Here is a 13,685-nt window from a genome sequence, read left to right as displayed (position 1 = left end):
TCCATCTCTCCATTCCACATCCATACATCCATCTATCTACAGAAAAGTAAAATAAAATGTAAAAGAGATATCCCCACCCGCAGCCCAAAACCCTAGCTCAGATCCCATCCCCCCATCGCACCCTTCCTCCCTCGTCCCCATCTCCTCCCGTCACCGCCACCTCCTCCCCGTCGCCGCCACCCTCCCGATCCAATCCTCTCCCGCCACTGCCACCCATCGCCGACCTCGCCATCCTCCTCACCCACCGTCGTCTTCTTCTTCCCACGAGCAATCATGGCTTCCTTTTCCTCGTTCGTCACGTTCGGGAATACGAGGAAGGTGTTGTCCTTGTCCTAGTCACACGGGGACGAAGCCACCGTCCGCAGGAGCATCGGCGGGTAAGACACCATCAAACCCTTCGCAATCACATGTCTCTTCTTGATGTTGTGGATGTCTCATCGTCGAGTTCTGGATTTCCCATCACGGGGGCTCAGTCGAGGTCCGGAACCTGGACCCTTTCCTGCTGCTCGACGAGTTCTCCACCTCCAAGCCAGTCGGCTTCCCCGACCACCCGCACCGAGGCTTCGAGACCGTAACCTACATGCTCGACGCACACATGCTCTCCACCTTCCATCTTGTGCTCTGTTCTGTTCTGCCCATGAGGTGTTTGCTGATATGTTGTTCTGTCTTGTGGGTTTGTGCCGATGCAGGGGCATTCACCCACCGGGACTTCTCCGGACACAAGGTCACCATCAGGACCGGAGATGTGCAGGTTCAATCTACTCATCCAATTCTTCAGAGATCTTGACCCATTCTATTTTGATTTGAGAGCTAACATTGCATCTGAATGTGTTAGAAAGCATCAATTGTAACCACACCTTCTATACATCTACTGTACTAATTTTTCAGTTATCTGTAGTTAGAAAGCATCAACTGTAAGACTGTAACTAAACATATCTTCTTATCCTCTCATTTTATACTCATACACATGCTTATGATCATGTTAACACATGCTCATGCTCATTTTACTCATGCACATGCTCATGATCTTCTTAGTTATGACTGTAACTACTCCATTTGATTGCATGATCTCTATTTGAATGCATGTTCATAAGATTGTAACTGGAGTACAATATCACAATGAACACACCCATTATCTCTATTTGAATGGGATCTTGTTCCATGTTGAATCAACATCTGGGTCATCATGACTTCCTCCAGGTACGTCCTTTTCTTTAGCTAGAGTACAATTCAAATCAAAATCTATTTTGGAGTACTCGAAGTTACTGATCTGTTTTACTAATCTCCAAGTTACTCCATTCAAACAAATGTGTTGATCTGATCTGCTATAGTAGTTGTTGTTGATCTTGTTGTAGTAGTAGTTGTTGATCTCATCTGATGTACTTTTTGTTGATCTGATATGCTATAGTTCCTATTGATTTGGAGTAGTTACTGTTGCTGATATGATATGTTGTACTATTGTTGATCTGATTTGTTGTTGCTATTGCAGGAATGCTGGATCTGCTGCTGCTTGCTGCAGGATCTCGTTATCAACATGAGATGTTGTTGGTCAAGTCATGGCGACGAACGGGGATGCTCTTTGTAGTATATTTGTTCAGCCTCTACGAACATTTACAAGAGCTCTAGCCTGAAAGTGAAGAAGTCAGAAGTATATTTGTAGTAATAGTTATATGTTTTTTTATCTTGGTGAAATGAACGATGTAAAGATTGTGCTATTAGCCAAAATTGGCATGTGTTTTGATAATTTTCATCTGTTTACTGTTCTCATTGAAATAATTGTTTCGCTGTCGTTAATTACAACTTGACAAGTGAGACCTAATAGTATTTGGCATCCAAAAGGCCATTTACCAAATAATATTCATAGAGAAGGCTGAAAATTAAGGAAATTGACTGAAAAAAGGCTGAGGCCCAAAAGAAAAATAGATGAGACCCAAAAAAGAAATGGACCGCAAAAAGGTTGAGGCCCAAAAACACTGGATAAAGCTTAGAAAACAAAAAAGGCCGAATTATTGGGCTTGGCCCATGCAGCTAAGCAAAATAAAGAGAAAAAAACATTAAATGAGCTTAGTTATTGGGCTTGGCCCATGTAAACGACCGGAATGGACCGGGCTGATTCTAATTTATGACCTTTTGTTTGGTCGTAAATGTCTACGAACAATCTAGAAGAAAGATCGTTATAGTTCATTAGAGACGCTCAACTTTTGACCGTCTTGTTTTGGTCGTAAAAAGGTCGCAAATGGAAATCAACTAATTCGGTGACCAATATTGAAGGTCGCAAGTTAGCATATTTCTTGTAGTGATTAAAGAACAATATAGCTACAATTTACAGATTTTCAAGAAGAAAATGTACATGGGCATTGTTCAATAATTTTGGTTTGAAATCTCACATGTGTATGCATGTAAAATTTAAATTGGGCCTTCATTATTAGCGTTCAACGGTTGCCAATGCATTAACGAGAAATAAAAAAACCATTCACATAATACAACAACCCATAAAAGGGCAGTTCAATAATTCATATATATAATACAAGACCTACACGCAAATAATATACAATCCAAGTCTTACAAGCTCCTATGATATACTCGACACACTGCATCATGTGTTGACATCATCAACCACATTCATCAAACAGAGCTCATCGCTTACATTACAATATACAGATCAAAATCCATTACAGTGTGTTCTAGCCAATGTGATCTTCAAAGAAAGGAATGTCCTCGTTATTTTCACATAAATTTGGTATTCCTCACTTTGTCTTCGAAGCATTGGTCTCTCTTCCTTAACATTGTATCACAAAGTAGAAACAAGAATAAATCCACAAAGACAAGATATCACAGATATTGCCTTTCTGAAAAGACTAGAAAGATTCATATATGGAACTAAGGTTAGAACAATTTTCAAAGATATAGTGGATCGATATAAACAACGGTATTCAAAATAGATAATTTATCATCTATGATGTAGCAGTGAATTTGAACTTCACAAGAACTCAACCAGAACACAAACTTTTTTAGTGAACAAACCTAAACTATATGCAGCGATTGTGTGTGCACCAGCCATTCCATAGATCAGTTGTGACTATTGCCAATGAGTCTCCGAACTCCCTTGCCATACAAGGGCAAGTTTGAGCATACATTGATTAATCTAGACGACGGTTGTCGCCGCTTCGTCTGGCTAGGCTCCACTATTGGTCCTTCCCTACCTCCTCGATGCCAAGATGAGACACGCGCACAATCAATGCGCCTTGTGCACACAAAATTAAAAAAACTGCATTTTGTTTTGATTTTGAACAACATGATAATTTTGCTTCCATAGGAAAACTACAAGAAGATTTGAATGCAAGAAAGCTAGCCATTTGGAGTTACTCAATTCATAAACAAAATGAGAAAAAAGAGACAGTTCAGAAAACTGTAAACCTGAGCAGCATGGCAGTAAGTAGCAGATGTATCAAGGAAACTAAGTATATTGAGGTAGATTTTCAAGCTCCTCAGGTATAAAATTTGGCACACCATTCTTCTGTAAAAAATGTTTAATGGTCTTTCTAAAATGCATTTCATTAAACAAGCTTTACAAACATAGAGCACCTGCGGCGTTTAGTTCATTCACAAGGCTGGACACATGCTCTTACAAGCAAACAATTATTTTGTTTGCAAGATGATTTGAACAACTAATACAATCATCAAATGATTAACATCCAACAATTTTCATGTAAAATGTTGAACCAATTATCTGAAATGTTGAATCAAAAACGTTGCTGCAGATTGAAAGCACAATGTGTATATACAGCTAAGGGGAGCACCAGTTGTTTAAAAACCAAGAAAGTTAACAAAAGTGCAGTAGCAAAGCATTGAGTCTTGAGGCATATAGCAAGCTAATATGTCTATATTAACAAATAGGTGACAGTCTTACAAGATGGATGAAAGAACACACCCTGCAAATCGAGTATTACACTTCGTGAAAGATGGTCCTTGTTCAATATGAAATGAAATGAGTTCATTGTACACAAAATGAATACTAACTGAAATGAGTTCATAATTGTGTCTGGAAAAGCATTTTCACATATTTGACAAATCAAAATGAGTTCGTCGTAGCAACAAATGTATGAAGGGAATTCTTGTGAGTGATGTGTGAAGAAAAAACATGTTGTGCGTGTGTTTGCCAATTTGCTTGGATTTTGTCTTCAAAATTCAAAACCTAGTAAATTACTCTACTTCAGTAGTCCAACATATTTCGAGGTCTACATCATCATCATGTTTCCGAGCGATTCATTTCTTTGCAGCTTGATTCTTCTGGAAGAGAAGAAAATATTTCTCACTTGAAATATCACATGTTTTTTGAATATTTTTTATGTTTTATTCCAATTTTCTAATCTTTGAATTATTTGACAATTTAATCTCTAATCACCCATCCTCACTGCTCTAGCGTGGATCACTCATTTCAAATCGTCTAACTTCCCGGCCGATCACCCATCATTTCACTACTTCAGCCCGAGCACGCTTAACTTTCTGGTTCTATCACCCCTAGTTGCTAAGTGTGCACTTGTTGTTTTCTGACAATAATAAGCTAATCCTAAACAACTTGGGTCTTGATGTCATGTCACATGATTTAATTTTTTGAATTACAAACAATTATTAAAATAAACTTAATAAGTAACAATAATAGTGAATTTCAATGAAAACAACCTAATATTTTTAAATAAAATTATTTTTCTTTTTATTTTTGGAAAAAACTTCTTTTTGAAATAACTTTTTTTCCATTTGGAATTTTGAGCATGTGAGAAAACTTCACCGAGCAAGCCCGGGTGAAATCGAGTACCAATTTTTTCTAGTTTTTTTGATATATTAATTTTTTGGACGTCGTATGCAAAAGTTATGGCCGTTTATTTCTTTTCCTTTTTTTTGCAAAAACGGTCAAAATTCATATCTCCAAATTTCTATACCGACTAGACACTAAAACCTAACAACATCTCAAAGGATTTTATTTTTTGAAGATTTTATCATTTTTGTTTATTTTTTGAAGATTTTATCATTTTTGTTTATTTTCTACAAAACTCAAAGTATCAAGGTTTTAGACGAAAACCCATCTGCTACAAAGGCATTTTTTTAAATTAATTGAACTGTAGATTTTTTTTGTGCATTAAATATGCACCATACTACAACATGTTAAAATCTACAGAAAGAACTAACTAAAAATAATAAAAAACAACAATTAAATGACTAAAACAACTATATAAGCAAAACAATATTTCTTTAATTAAAATACTAATTTAAATTATTCTAAAAATAACCAAATAAATCTTACTGTGACAACAATCTAACACATGAGTGGGAGCAAAAAGAATTAAATTAAAAACTATTTGTAAACTCAAGTTATTCAAAAACTGGTTTTGAAGCAAATTTAAACAAATTCAAATTTAAACCATTCAAATTTGAAAACTAATGGCACAAACAGAAACTAGACAAAATTTTGAATCTAATGCAAAAAGAATCAATCAAAAACATCAAATATCCTAAAAGATATAAGCAATTTAAAACAGAAACTACAAACAAGATATAAGCCATTAGTGTCATAAAGTGCACAATTGTGAAAGGCAATAAACATGTTAGTTGCAGCCTAATTTGGTTTCATCATATCCCTGAACATACAGAACCTAGAATAAGTTGTACGTCTTGATATCATGGTCAAAAAGGATAGAGTCATCTCCACTAGGGAGGTATAGTGGAAGCCCAAGTCTTCCAATGATTTGATCGGTGCCATTCTTCACAAACACCATAAGGCCTAGTTCAAGAGCGTCCAATCATTAACTTGTCGAAAAGCACCCGAGGAGTTGACCATGTAGATGAAATCGAAGGCATGGATTTCCTCCTTCACGGGGTCGTCTGGAAGATCACAGTTTTCAAGTGTAACAAGTCTTTGGTTCACTCAAAACAGAAAGACTTCGGTGATTCTCAACACTCTTGCTCTAGGTGTTCGTGTTTATCCTCGCATCATATCTCTCTCTCAATGTCTTCGAGGTGGATTGCTCTAAAACGACAACAGTCGTATCTAACTCTGAGCAGCTGCAAACTTATGATGGAGGGAGTGGGCTATTTATAGCCAAAAGGCAACCTGACAGATATGACCGAAATGACCCTACGTCAATGGCCAACCGGCACGGGTTCCAATGGCCGGATTTCAAAGACACATGTGTCAATATTGCTTGGGCTACAAGCAATGTTGACTCAACCAACTCTCGAAAATATTTCATCTCGTTGTCTTCACTCGAAGGCATGGGTATTTTGGTTGAGCATCACGTCAGCTTCTGACTTCGATCACCTCGACCCTACTTAGCAGTTGGTGGTTCCTATGACTCGGGAAAGAAGAAATAAAAACAACCAAAAGACTTCGTCTTCGTGTTTCATTATCTTTAAGCGTTTATCTTCGTGTACCGGATTCGGCCATCATCAATGTCTTCGGACATTTTTAGGTGTCGTCTTCAACAGCTAAACTGAATCTTCAGGGACTTCTATTTGTGTTCTCCTGTGAACCCTCACAAACACATTAATCCCTCAACCATGTTTATCTTCAATACTCCAAAACCAACAAGGGGTGGCACTAGATGCACTTACAAACGTGCACAACCCCGTGACGCACAAAAGTTCCTTGTAAGATGTTTTCACCTATTCTCTAATCTACATGTAGTCTCATAGCCATCACCAATTTGGCTTTAGGGAGATTCGGTGGCACAAGAAGTAATCTTAAATTATAATTGGTATTGTTCTTAAGCACAGACCAAAATGATGTGTATCATAATGGATTTTTTATGCTTGTTCTTAGGAAAAAGCATATTCTCCGAAGCTACTAAATTTGACCTATACTAAATTTTTGCTTTTTTTTCTCAAAATGCAGTTCTCCTTCAAACTCATTTTTTCCTTCTACTGGATGTGCTTCTAAATAAGGATCTCAACAGAGCAAACGGAAGGAGGAGAGAGTAACAAGATAAAAGTTAAGAACAACACACATGCTTCACATTAACTCCTATTCCTGAACCAATATGCTTTTTTACTATTCACCAATATGCTTTTGATGATTGAATTAGATAAAGCAAGTATGTATTTATTTTCAGTTAGGACTTTACATACTTCCTAGCCAAGAAGGCCTACTAGCATTGGCTTCAAGAAGTCATTGTGCAAGACACATTAGAATTGATTTGATGCAAGTATGTGGCCATTTTTCTTATTTGCTAGAGGATTCGGTAAGATATATTTTTTCTATCCCAACTTCAACGTCATTAATAGCATGTAAATTTAAACAACAGAGAATTTTTCATCTATAGTTCACGTATCCTTCTGGAGGCATTTTATAAAATATGTTTCCATATCAAACTTTTGTCCTTTTAGAGGTATTTTAGGAAACAAGTTTCCATGCCATCCATTAGAAGATGTTTGCCAACCTTAAGTTGCATTCGTAACACATGTGTAGCTTCTGTTAGCATTTAGAGATATGGCTATGTACATGTCACTGTCCTGATCTGATTGATTTCATTTATATAAAAGTTAACAAATGAAATTTTGGAGACCAACGCTAGGCTTAAACGATAAGAACTTGCTCTTCGGGCAAAAAACAATTAACACCCAAAGGTAAGTTATGTCGCCGTTGGAGCGACAAACAGAGCGAATGGAGGGCCGCAGTCTCGCTGGTGAGGCCGAGGTGGGTAGGTCAGCTGCCGCCGCTATTGTTGCCTAGGATACCGGAGAAGAGGAAGGGAAAAAATATATTTATTTGATTGTTTTCATGATGTCTTTACTACCCTTATTTCTCTGTTCATTGAGTTTTGGACGTATCGATTGTCTCTTGCAAACTCATACTTCCTCCGTCTTAGTTTATAGGGCATGTACGTAGTCCAAGGTTATTGATTTGACTAGCTAAATGTACATTATATGTCATAAAAATTATATTATTATATTTTTAAACGGATGTAGTTTTTAAACATATTTTTTCATCATATATGATACATATTTAGCTAGTGAAATTATTAACCTAAAAACTATGGGCATGCCTTGTAAACTGAGACGGGGAAGTAGTAGCTCTGACCAGATGCATCCTTATTTTTTCAGCGTCTGTATGTTTTTTAAGAAATTCAAGTTTCTCAATATTTTGGGGATGTGTCATACATACACGCACGCATGAATTTCTAAGATAACTTCACTTGGTATTTGGTCCATCCATCCGGGGCACACCGAACAAGGAAACATCACGAGAAATCCATCTCCCTCGGCTCAAAAAAAAAGTCCATCTCGCTCGCAGGGGACGTCTTATCTGCGCGGCCTTGTTTGTAAAAAGCCCAAAGCGACAGAAACAAAGGGCCCACGCAGACCACCACGTAATTCATTCCATCAGCACGCACGCACGCACAGCGCTCCCTCTTGTTTAGTCCCACCTCGCCTACCGAGGGTGCGCGCGACCAGATTAAATAGCGTGCTCCGCGCTGCACAACGCCGAGCTCAGCAGCGTGAGCTTGTAACCCGAGCGGGGGCATTAAAGGTGGTGTGGACGTTGCCGTAGCGCTGCGGGCCTGGTCCGGCTGTGCTCCTGCTGGCCCGCCCGTTCCAAGTTGCGTAGTGGACCGACTGGGGCCTGTGCGAAAGCTGGGCCTCACGGGCCATAATGTGGCAGGCACAGCGTGAGGCTGGCTTCACAGAGCAGCGACCACTGCCCGCTTCCAACGGTGGAAGGATAACGGGCCTCTGCACAGCCTGGGCCGATTGGGCCTCGCAGCCTTCTCCAATGAACCACCATTTTTGTAATATTTTCTTTTTGCGCTTAATTCAGGAATTCGGTTATTGCTGCTGCTGGCGGTGAAAGCTTTCGAAAAAAAAAGGCAATCAGCCGTCAGAGTTAGGGGTCGTATGATTGTATGAACAAACCCGCAAGGGCGGAGGCGCATCACTCTACAGGGTGGCGCGGCGAGGCTGTGCCTGGGGCGGCCGGCGGTGAGGTTGGTGGCGGTGACGTCGTCGTCTCGTATGAGGTGTGTGGGAGAGCTGGCTTGCGGACCGGTGGTGATGTACCGTTGGTTTGCATGGGGGTGTCAGCGAGGTGGCTTCGAGCGAAGCCTAGACGGCACGGCGTCCGTGGACGTTGTTTTCCTCCTTGAGGGATCATTGTGGAGCCTCTCCTCGCCCAGCACCTTCGGACCATGGTCAAGGGGCAAAAGCCTAAGACTCCATAGCGACTCGGGTGATGGTGTCGTTCTCCCACATCGTTACCCCATTGAGGACGTTACCTTGAGCGTCATCGGTCTCCCTCGTGCTTTCTCGGAGCTAGACACACACAACATCGTGGTCGGCAGGTGCCCGACTGGCGATGTGGATGGTTGGCGCGACTTCTTGTGTGGTAACGATGACGGCTTCGAGCGGAGTTGGTTTGCTGCTGAGTTTTGGTAGTCGGTCTCATCCGACGTGTTCGAGGGGTTGCCGCGCCTCACTTTGTCTTCCTGGAGTCGGAGCTGCTGAGGTGGGGCCTTGCGGCGACGATGACGCGAGGAGGGTGGTCGGTTGTGGAGCTGGCTCGGCTCAAGCTCAGTCTTTTTCTCTTACAATGATCGTCGACAGAGTCGGAACTGCCTGGTAGTTTGCGCATGCAGTTGACTGTTTAGCAGTGACCGGCGTGGGCCACGACATTTGCTTGCGATGAAGCCAGCCTCAACATTGCCCTTGTGTAGGCATGATGACGATGACACTGGATTACAACCTCGACGGTGTATGTGCATTCTTACGTGGGTTGCCAGGTCACCATGTGTCCTGTATAGGCGTGTTGTAACAGTTTGCTCCGGTTCTCCGTTAATCAACCAGGCAATCCTCTTTTTTTTAATTAATGAGAGATGAGGCAAAGCTTTTGCCTCCGTTTTTTCTAGAAGGTAATGTTTCCAGTTATTCATCTACTTATAGGGAAAACACAGATGATATGATCTGCAAATCTCTACTTCAACTAGTACCACTACCAGGCGCTATATATGCCTCTTCCTCTCTCTCTCAAAAAAAAAAAAAAGATGTACTTCAAAATGGACAGTCGATCGATGTTTTCTTTAGGGGGTTTTACATAACTTAGGACGCACTTGGATTGTCGGTTTAGTTCTAATACGGGTGTATAATTGGTACAGACCTTATACAGACCTCGGACGGTTGTTTTTATTCCGGATGAAAATCGTACTACGATCGGTATTATACACTTGTAATTAAATCCAGATGTATAAGTTTACACCTATTCCAAGCGGAGCCTTAGGTGTACCACATCTCTCTATTGCTAATGCTACAATTGTTACCGATCTGAATGTCCAGTCAAATTCTTGCCTCGGCGTGCAGATGCCAACTTCTTTCAGTAGTGCATGCATCCTTCAAATTTCTTTCTTGCAGGTAAAGTTCCTGCAACAAGACTCTGCTCAGGACGGCTCCGCGCCAGATTCTGCAACTAATAATCATGCTGCTGAATGCTGATCAAGTACAGTTCTTGTTAAGCTTCAGACCGGTCTTCTTCTGCGTTCCAAGATGCTCTGGCGAGACTGCGCCCATCCAGTTCAGATGATGACATCTCAGCTCGGATTCGATCTGTACCAGTTGTCTTCAATCTGCACGATGTGTTACAGGACACCGGGGTTCAGATGACATATATAAACAGATCCAGCATACTCTCATGATCTGCACTAACCTCGAATGTTTCTACTGCGCTGTCAAACTGACCATACCTGAAAAAAAGAACGTATGGAAATATTCATGCTCTTAATCATGTACAGGTGAATGTCAAAATAAGGAAAACAGAAAGAGCAGGCACATCATCTAACTGTACTGCGCTGTCAAAATAGACTGGTAGAGAGATTTCCGCACCCAGCAAACCAGAAATAAGGAAAACAGAAAGAGCAATTCATATAAAACAGTGGTTTGTCCAATAGTTATGTTAACTAGCAAAGGGCGCGCACATCATCTATTTGCTACTCCCTCCGTTCACAAATAGAGTTTTGGATATTTCAACATGAACTACTACATACGGACTGAGATGGGTGGATAGTAAACGCACTGAACCATATCTTATACATCCAATTTAGCTAAAAATAATAATAACATCCTATATTTGTGAACTTATAGGGAGTATGTAACAAAAGCATCGCTACACAACGGACCACTTTGTATTGACTAAAAACGTTATACAAGGCTGGCTTGTGTTGCCATCGGACCAGCATGCCCACCACCACCAGAGTAGAGCACAAAATAAACACGTATGGATTCTGGGTGGAATACCAATGTGGAATATGGTAAACCCGAGTCAGGGAACGCATTGAGGTTTCCAGTTTCAAGATAAACTCTAGTGTATGTAAGCCACACACATTAGGATAAAAAGAATTGCTATTCCCTCAAAAGAACATATTCAAACACAAAACGAATGAAGACAAGCTTAAGTTGACGTAAATACAAAGTTGGTTTCTCAAGTAAACGTTGTTCCTTTGGATAATTACCCAAAAACATGGTCTACTTTTCTGAAGAGAAGGGAGATGACCTACAACAAAGAATCAACTTCGCACAAAAAATCATACAAAGAGCAAACTTCTGTGAGTCCCATAGCACTTGAAGGGAAATGATGAGGCTGGTTTACAGACATAAGGTTTTTCTGAAAGTGATTGAATATCTTCTTGCCATTTCCCATTTTCAAAATCGACAGAGCATCAGAGAAGCAAAGAGCTTTTGATTACATAATTGCAAGAACTAACATAAATTATGAGGGAGTATTAGCTGAAGGAAAGTTAACAGAATGATACAAAAGAGGGCAGAGATTAAACTCACTTATGTAAACTGAGAGCCTGCTTGAGATAATGATACAAGATACAACAAGCTTTCCACAGACAGGGAGTTCTTTAGATAATATGTCCAAGGACTTTGGAGTAACAGGCAAACCATCTATCAAACCTGCAGGGAATAAGATGATGAATAGGTTAACCGTGGACGTCCAGCCAATTGCTAACACTATGAGAAAATTACGCTGATCAAAACAGCAACATAAAAACATCAGAGAGCGACAGCATGCAGTGCGCTAAATGCTACAACAGAAGCCAGCCATATATTGAAACATGACTACAGCAATCAAAGGAAAAAAATACCACTCAATGCTATTTGGTATAGTGCTTCAAAATCTTTTTTTTGTGTGTGCAAAATAACGTTGCATAGTAGCAAACCCTAAAGAGGAGGTTCAAGAAGAACTGAACAGCTGCTAGTGAATAGTGATCAAAGGTCCAAATGTGATACTCTTCTATAACAATTTCAACTGATCAGAAAGTCGTTATGCATTTCATTCCATAATCCACTTTTCGTCAACAGATCTTCAGATCCAATCTCAATTTACCTCATGAAACTCCAAGTTCCTACTATGTTTGATGAGTAAGGATAGTTTTAAATAATCAACCTCGAAATGAAACATCCTCCTCTGTTTGATGACATCTTATGTGGCCCCATAGAATATGTCCATGCAAGTTGCTTCCATTGTTAGTATCATTATTTATAAGGCGTCCTGCCTTGAACGCTTAAGCGGCAAGGCGCCGCCGCTTTAGGCGCTTAGGCATCGCTTAGGCGTCAAGGCGGTTGGTGCTCGCCAGGTTGCCTTACCGCCTTTATAAACAATGGTTGGTATAACAAATTAACAATGGCAGTATTATGATTTGCAAATGGCTCACAAGACGCCCCCTGTAGATCACCTTTAGACAGAAGGCAGAAGTATGAGAAAAAAACAAAGAAAAATTATTTTAATGGCATTTGGGACGTAGAAGTATCAGCATCACTTTGTGTGCTGGTGGTGTACATGGCCACTTGAAAATTACTTATTTTCACGGCCTTGATGAGATTTGGTAGCATTAGTGACATTTCAGTTATTCCCTTTTATTCTTAGTAATTTTAGAATTACTTTGCACTTAGTATTTTCTGTGCGTTGTGTGTATTTTTCAAGAGAGCCAATTTACTTAAGCAGTACACTCGCTTTTTCTTCTCAAGGATTTACACGACTGGAGTTACCGAACTTCTCAGTTTCTTGTCATAAATAATCAGGAGTGCATGTCCTTCAAGAAAAATGTAGACTGGTAGAGATATTTCCACACAAAGCAATTAGAAATAAAGAAGACAAGAGCAGTTCATACAGAACAGTAGTTTTTCAATTAAATTTAAGGGCCAAGAAGGTAATCGTCTAGTTATCATACCCAACAAAGGTTATGTTAATTAGCAGATGGCAGATACAGTATCTAATTGTTATGTAATACATCCTTCATACACAGCGGATCATTTTACTTTGACTACAAAAGTTGATTAAACATGGTTGGCTGGTTGACCATCACTGAACCAATTCAGAGGAGGTTTTTCGGGGTAGTCGACACCTATTCTAAAAGTTTTGAAATTAGGTTTGTCTTTCTAAGCATCATGGATGTCTAAATTTCACTGTATGCATATTATTTGTGTTAAACTGATCTTCTCATTTGTTTAAGTTTGTGCATTTGATCAAAAATCTGGACTACATAGGTGGGCGCACCTTAGAAAAGAGGGGCAATTTCGCTCATTGTTTTGATAATTTGTACTCCCTCCGTTCCTAAATATAAGACCTTTTAGAGATTACACTATGGACTATATACAGATGTATATAGACATATTTTAGAGTATAGGTTCACTCATTTTGC

The 13,685-nt window shown here is 39.9% G+C and overlaps 1 long non-coding RNA gene across 1 annotated transcript; it reads right to left on the bottom strand.

Annotated features, from left to right (window-relative positions):
• Positions 1 to 10,148: 10,148 nt before the first annotated feature.
• LOC123407271 lies at positions 10,149 to 13,625 on the bottom strand. Its single transcript, XR_006612576.1, has 3 exons — positions 11,815 to 13,625; positions 10,688 to 10,724; positions 10,149 to 10,607 (listed from the first exon to the last, which is right to left on the bottom strand). It is a non-coding gene; the product is annotated as an uncharacterized LOC123407271 (long non-coding RNA).
• Positions 13,626 to 13,685: the final 60 nt, after the last annotated feature.

The sequence above is a fragment of the Hordeum vulgare genome, chromosome 7H (genome assembly GCF_904849725.1).
Source record: "Hordeum vulgare subsp. vulgare chromosome 7H, MorexV3_pseudomolecules_assembly, whole genome shotgun sequence".
Lineage (NCBI taxonomy): Eukaryota > Viridiplantae > Streptophyta > Magnoliopsida > Poales > Poaceae > Hordeum > Hordeum vulgare.
This window is presented reverse-complemented; position numbering and strand designations above follow the sequence as displayed.